A 7,886-nucleotide genomic window follows, 5' to 3' on the forward strand; every position below is an offset into this window, starting at 1 on the left:
GATTAAAGAGCTTCCCAATACGTACCCTCACCCCTTACTCAGAACCTTTGGATAGTGGATGGCCTTATCCAGGGCGTACGAGAGTCATTTTAGGCATAGAATGCTAAAAGGGGGACGAGTCCTTATCTTTAGTACCTATGTCAAGCACCGCTTTTTGCCTTGATTGACCTAGGTATAAAGTGGATTCGAACGGGTTCCAAGCATCCCACAAATGCTTGGTGGCGACTCCGAACATCTCCGCATCGTTTCGAGACCTTTAACGAGACGAAACCAACCAATATAAAGCGATCCGGTCGAAAGCATTTTTACGTCACTGAGCGTGGATTTCCGATCACTACACGTCCACAGATTAGGCTTGGCGTGTAGGTGGCCTGTGACTACGGACCGGTAGGCGGCTCACGCCCGCAGACCGGCTTGTGGCCCATGTCCCCAAAGATTCAAGCACCAAAATCACAAGGTTGGGAGCACAAGAGAGATATGGAGTATGTTAGGGTTTACATGGAAGAAGAAATAAGAGAAAAGAATAGGGGAAAGGGTATAAGAATCCCGCAAATCCCCGGGTAATATTCACTTACTCGATCGTGTAAGTGGGTTACTCAATCGAGTGGCCTCTACTCGATCGAGTTGGAGCTACTCGGTCGAGTTTCCGCTGGCAGATCCAACTTTTTCGATGTTATAGCTTCCTAACTAGATCGAATGAGGTCTACTCGATAGAGTAGATACTCTTACTCGGTCGGGCAAGAATAAGAACGAGGTCAAAAGTTACGAATTTGAGTAACGGTTCCTGCAAAACAACAATGTGTGTCGATACCAAAATAAATTCGGAAATCGTCACAGATTATTACATTCATTCTTAACGCACTATTACTACTCAGACGTAACATAACGATTTCATCCAACCCAAATACATATTACTTCATTCTATAACGAACACTATGCAAAACGATTTATTACATCATGAACTTATTCATACATACACTTGACACTTTTCTTTACTTCTATTCATGCATTTGCAACTTCAATAATACAACTTATACTTGTACTATCGTAGTCATTCATCTAACATTGAGCCATCGTTTATCATCCAAGTTTGCTAACAATCTAAACATATCACCACAAATTATCAACTAAATTACTCAACTTAACTATGCCATAACATAAAAGTACTCAACCATTCATTTATTGCAATTCTAATTACCACTTGGCAAACTCTACCATCAAACGTAAAACTTACCATCCCTTGATGTACTCACATACCTACCAAAATTTACGACTTCTTATTATCACACATTCAAGACTCGTAATACCTTTATAAACCAACACGCATAGAAAGATGTAGAAAACGCTACTATCACCACATCACACCACACTGTCACGTACTATAAGCATTTCACCACTTCCACTACTTTCATACACACTCTTATTCAACCACATACGTACACAGTTCCGCATCACAATCACACATACCAACATTAACAAAGACTCCATCACCAATATCCTAATGTAACCATTATACACTAAGCACATAATTCCCGACTCGACCTTCCCATAACCGGTGACTGGCTTAAGCATAATGGGGCCATGATTTTGAAATGAGGGTGCCTACTCACCCAAAATCTAGCATCAGCTGGGGCTCCCAATATACATACATCAGGTTCATTTTATTAGATTCTCTACGTTCATTAGGCTCATTTTTTACAGGTTCCAAAATCGACGCTCTGATACCACTTTGTAACACCCCCATATACCGAGGAGCCTTAACAAGACCTTCCCTAGCATATAAGGGCGTTACCATCTCAGTTGCCCGAGGATGGTAATAATCAAATGTCGATAAAAGAACAGCTAAGTTATATTACAAGTGATTAACAAAACTAAAGATTTATAAAAGGTACAACTCAAAACCACTATCAGCTATGTGAAATACTTATGTCGTGACGCGTGATATACTCATCCCGCCAAGCACCCAGCTATCATCCAGACCACAACCTGCTAAGACTGACTGCTCACCATAGTGGATCACGTTAGACACAACAGAAACAAACAACAAAACAAAACTACACAAGGTCAGCAACTGAGGGAACAGACACACCACCACAGACACAACAATACACACACACACACACACACACACACACACACACACACACACACACACACACACACACACACACACACACACACACACACACACACACACACCACATGTCCTCCAATCAATCACCATCACCGACTGTCCATTGGACCAGCCCTGCCAGTGGGGGACTGCAGTCATTCCCACATAAGCCCCGCTCATCAAACCGAGCGATAAACCCATGTCCATTAATGCGCACATCTACTCCCATGGCATGTTCCACGGAGGGCGAACTACGAGCATGAAGCCACTCCCGCAAGTGACTCCACTCAGCCGAGGACGCGCCTCGAGAACCATAGACAAACAATCACAATCAGCTGTACCACAACAACGATAATCAAAACAACACAACACCAATCAACTACCACAATCAATCAACCATACCGACACTACATCAACAAACCACATCAAAAGACACTCTAGACAACCAACAATACTGAGTAGGCGAACCTACCTTTAGCGCACCACAGCGATTCGGCATCTGATCACATGATACCAATCAACCAAGCAACACACCTATACAAATAGTACAACCATCTATCACTATCACTACAACCCTAACTGAAAACCATGATGACGATGATGATGATGATAACATACCTATACATAGCAAACTACCGCCAAGACCGCTACCCGACTCAAGCATCCCATCCCCATGGAGTAAGCATACTCAAAGAACCTCAAGGAAAGGATTATGGTGAAGGATAAAGAGAGTGACGACGTCTAGGTTTAGGAAATGAAGTGCGGAAATGATTTGTGGTTTCACGATTATCGATTTATAATTCCCCGCCGCAAACTCGTTACTCGATCGAGTAACTAACTTACTCGATCGAGTGAACCCTACTCGATCGAGCTCCCAAGCTACTCGATCGAGTAGCCTCAGCTAGATCGAGTAACACACAACCAAAGCTTACATCTTCACCAGTCATTACTTGTAAGGTTTCCGAAGGTCAATATAGGTGTCTAAGGTCGGTCAACATCGGTCAACGGGTCCCTAAAAGGACGGGTATTACAGTTGTCGCTTCGGATTTTCTATGACCCGGACACCTGAATGTTGATGAGTGAGGAATCGCCGTGGACCCCCAATTTCTTGATGCCGAGTGTTATGGCTGCTTGTAGGCCGATGAGGCATGCTTCATATTCGGTGGCATTGTTGGTGACGGCGAAGTCTAGCTTGACTGAGATCGGAACATGTTCCCCTTCTGGTGATATTAGAAGGACTCCTACCCGAAGCCTCTTAGGTTTGATGCATCATCGAAGTATAGGTCCCATGCGTCGGAGTCAGCACAAAGGATGTCTTCGTCAGGAAGTGACCATGTGTCGGTCGTTGGATCCTTGTTTACGAGGTTTTTTGCTAGGAAATCGGCGATTGCCCTTCCCTTGATAACCTTGAGGGGTTTGAATTTGAGGTTAAATTCGGATAGCATGAGTGTCCACCTAGACATCCTTCCGTTTAGCACGGGCTTTTCGTAGATGTATTTGACTGGGTCCATTTTGGAGTAGTTGTGAACCGTGTAGCTGAGCATATAATGTCGCAGCTTCTTTGTTGACCAAACCATGGCAAGGCATGTCTTTTCCAGTTGAGTGTATCTTGTTTCGTACTCGATGAACTTTTTGTTGATGTAGTAGATAGCTCGTTCTTCGCCGTCGACTGTTTGTGCTAGCATTGCTCCCATGGCTGTGTCGGTGGCAGTCAGGTATAGAGATAAGGGAATTCCCTGTTGAGGTGGCATAAGGACAGGAGGCTTGGATATAATTTTCTTTATCCCGTCGAAGGCTTTTTGACAATCATCGTCCCAATCGGTGTGATCGGAGGCGCAAAGCTTCTTGAAAATTGGTTCACAAATCATTGTAAGCTTGGCTATGAAGCGGCTGATGTATTGGACTTGACCGAGAAATCCCTGAATCTCCTTCTCATTCTTAAGCCGAGGCATTTGTTGAAGAGCTTTGATTTTGGTAGGATGAATTCCGATGCCTCTTTTGCTGACGACGTGTCCCAGGATTTTTCTGGAGGTGACCTCGAATGCACACTTCAGAGGATTTAGTCTCATGGTGTATTTTCGAAGACGAGCGAAGAATTTTCGAAGGGCGCTGATGTGGCTGTCCCGCTCTTTTTATTTGACGATCATGTCATTCACAAATACCTACACTTCCTTGTGCATCATGTCATGTAGGATAGTGGTGGCGGTTCTTTGGTAGGTTGCTCCGGCGTTGATTAGGCCGAAGGGCATGACAGTGTAGCAATATGTACCCCACTGTGTAGCGAATTGAGTCTTGTGCATGTCTTCCTCAGCCATTTTGATCTGGTTGTACCCAACATACCCGTCCATGAATGATAAAAGGGCGTGCTCAACGATGTTGTCCACCAGGATGTCAACATGTGGCAGAGGGAAGTCGTCTTTTGGACTTGCTTTGTTCAGGTCCCTGAAGTCGATGCAAATCTGAATTCTCCTGTCTTTCTTGGGTACGGGGACTATGTTGGCCACCCAGTCAGAGTATTCAGACACTTTGATGAATCCGGCTTTGAACTTTTTGTCTACCTCTTCCTTGATTTTTAGGGCCCATTCAGGGCGCATACGGCGCAACTTTTGCTTCACGGGTTTAGCTCCAGGTTTAATGGGTATCATATGCTCTGCAATCTCTCTGTCAATCCCAGGAATGTCTTTGTAGGACCATACGAATGCGTCCTTGTATTCGTGCAGAATGTCGATGAACTGTTGTCTTTCTGAGGGGTCAAGGGTGGTCCCTATCCTAAGTTCTCGAGGTGTGTTGTCGGTCCCTACATTGATGGGTTCGGTCTCCTCAATGATAGGTGTCTTATCCTCTCGTTTGTCAAGTTATTTGGCTAGGTGAGGTGGGTAGTCACTAAGGTCAAATTCCTCATATTCGTTCAGAATTGCATTGCAGTTAGATTGAGGCGAGTTGTAAGCAAACTTAGCGTTCATTAAGTCGACTTGAGCGAAAAGCTCGGATAAGACAGACATTTCATGTGCAGTCAGAGGCGACGCAGTAGAGGAGCTGGCCCCTGGAACAAGCTCCAGGTTGCTACCTTCTGTGGGAGTGGGGATGACCCTAGTTGACTCGGCCTTTGAGGCAGCCACAAGTTTGTGATAAAACAGTGGAAATGGGACTTTGACTGGGACATTAGGAGTGCTAGGAGTTAAGACAAACTCAGACTCAGACTCCTATTCATCTTCACTTCCCTCTTTAAACATAGGGCCTTCTCAAGTTGTGATCTTGAGAATGCGGCATTGAAGATCGGTCCACTTGACGGTTTTCCTCCAGCCTTGTGTAGCTTTCCCTGGGTCAGCATCAGAAATTAAGGCAATGGGATCGAACTAGTTATCTTTGAGAGCGATGTTGATTATGTCCTCATAGCTGAGGTGTTTGATGTTGTCTTCTCCGAAGAGGAGACTCACGGCTTGCCCATCCAGGCAAGGGGTCGATTCAGATTTGGTTGACATAGATTTGGTGTTGTCGAGGATGAAGTAGTAGTATTGAAAGACTTCTACGCCCGGGTGTTTGACCTTTGCTACAGGGTCATACATTGGCTCAGGAAAGCCGTTGTAGAGCTCGGACTCTCCCTCGGAGATGAAGTACCCATTGAGAGTCAAATGATAGGGTCGGAGGATGACTTCTTGCTTTTTGCGCTTCCGTACTAGGAGACCCATTTCCTGTACGTCTTCATCGGTCGGTTCGTAGCCCAACCCGAAGGGGATGTTGGGGACCTTGGCCTGTTTCATGGGAGGCAAGGTGCTCTTCAGTGGATTGAGAGATAGGCCCGGGAAATAACCCTGGCGCATCAAAATGCGGTTGACTGTGAGGTTCGAGAACGGGTCACAATCCAAGGGTGCTGATTCATCGGTTATGGCATTCACAGCTTGGAATCCCCATATTTCATTGTCGTCCTCTTCAATGACTTGAGAGGCTATTCCCTTCTTCATTATAGCCTTGATCGGGGAGGCGGGAATTGTGATTGTTTTCCCGTTGAAAGGGACCCTGATTTTCTGATGAAGGGTTGAGGTGACGGCCTTGGCGGCGTGAATCCAGGGGCGTCCCAGAAGCATGTTGAAAGAGGCGTCGATATGGACCACCTGAAAACTGGCTTGTCTCTATAGGGGTCCAGTTGTAATGGTCAAGGTGATGAGCCCCGCAACCTTACGACGAGTGCCGTCATAGGCGCATACTCCTTAGTTAGTCGGGACCAAGTCAGCTTCCTTGATACCCTGCTTATGAGCCGTCTTGAGGGGAATGACATTGATCGTGGATCTGTTATCCGCTATAACCATAGGTACATTCTTCTTCAGGCACTGTACAGTGATGTACAGGGCCAGGTTGTGGTTGGCTTTGAATGGGGGGATATCTTCGTCAGAGAAGATGACCGCGTTGTTTAGGTCAGGGACATCCCTGGTCATGTGTGCTACCACTTCTTCAGGAGAGGAGTTGGAGGGAACTGTCCACTTTCCCAAGGCTTGCAGCAAAGCCTGCCGATGTTCAAAGGATGTAGCAATCAGTTGCCAAATTGAAATTTCGGCCTTCGCCTTTTGCAGTTGTTTAAGGATCGAAATTTCGGGAACCCTGGGTTGAAGATCCACATCCGGGACGACTTGGTCATTTGTTGTTGGAATGGTTGTTGAATTGTTCGGATTCTGGTAGGGGCGTCCGGACCGGGTAAGGTGACCGATCTCTTTCGCTCGTTTTCCTTTTCCCGTAACAATGTAGACATCCTCTGCGTCGTCTCTCCAGATACCGTTGATTTCAGGATCGCGAGGGTGCCTTGGAGGGGTATTCCTCGGTGGATAGTTTTTATAGGGGATGTTCTTGTGGGGGTAGTTTTTGTGGGGTTGATTATTGATATGTGATTTATTTGCACCAAATTTCCCTTCTTCTTTCATGTATCCCGACTCTTATTGAGTCAGTTTTGTATGCCTTACCTTGCATTTTGTGCCCGATACCCGCGTCTATGATTTCATTCCCCTCTTGCAAGATTTGAGGCGGTTATAGAGAAATCGGGGCAAGTAAGGCGGTTCGATGACAAAGCATGAGGAAAAGAAGGTTGAGATATTGAAGCAGTGTTCTCTGTCGGCAGGCCGGTAGGCCGGTCCACTGGCAGAGAACACGACCTGGTGAGAAGAAAGGAGAAATGCTGAAGAAGAGTTCTCTGCCGGCAGGCCGGCAGCCGGCCCACCGGCAAGTAACCCCGTCCCATGCCTTAGACAAATTAAGAAGAGAATTGAAGAAAAAAAAGGAGGAAGATCTCACTGCCGGTTGGCACCCCGGCAGTCGGTCCGCCGGCACACGCATCACTAAGCTAGGGAATTGAAGCTAGAAACACAACAAGAGGTGTTCTCTACCGGCAGACCGGCAGCCGGTCCACCGGAAGGGAACACACCCACGCCAATTCCAACACATTTTGAAGAAGAGCTCGCTGCCGGCAGGGAGGCCGGCAGCAGGTTGACCGGCACAAAGACCAAACACGCGAGATTGGGCTTTATTTCCTCCTTATGTTTAATCAAATGAGATAGTATAAATACCCCTTCCATAATCAATTGTAAACACATACCCCAGATCTGAAATTATTCCCTTAATCTTATGCAAACCCTTAATCAAAACCTTAATTTTTCCTTAAGCAATTATTAATTACTTCTTATATTAGCTTAGAATTAGTATTGTTGAATTGTTTACATTTAGTATTGGGTTGTTAATTGGAGATTGGTGAAGATTATTCTTCTATTTAATCAAAGATTGCAACTTT

This window comes from Silene latifolia, chromosome X (genome assembly GCF_048544455.1).
Source record: "Silene latifolia isolate original U9 population chromosome X, ASM4854445v1, whole genome shotgun sequence".
Classification (NCBI taxonomy): Eukaryota; Viridiplantae; Streptophyta; class Magnoliopsida; order Caryophyllales; family Caryophyllaceae; genus Silene; species Silene latifolia.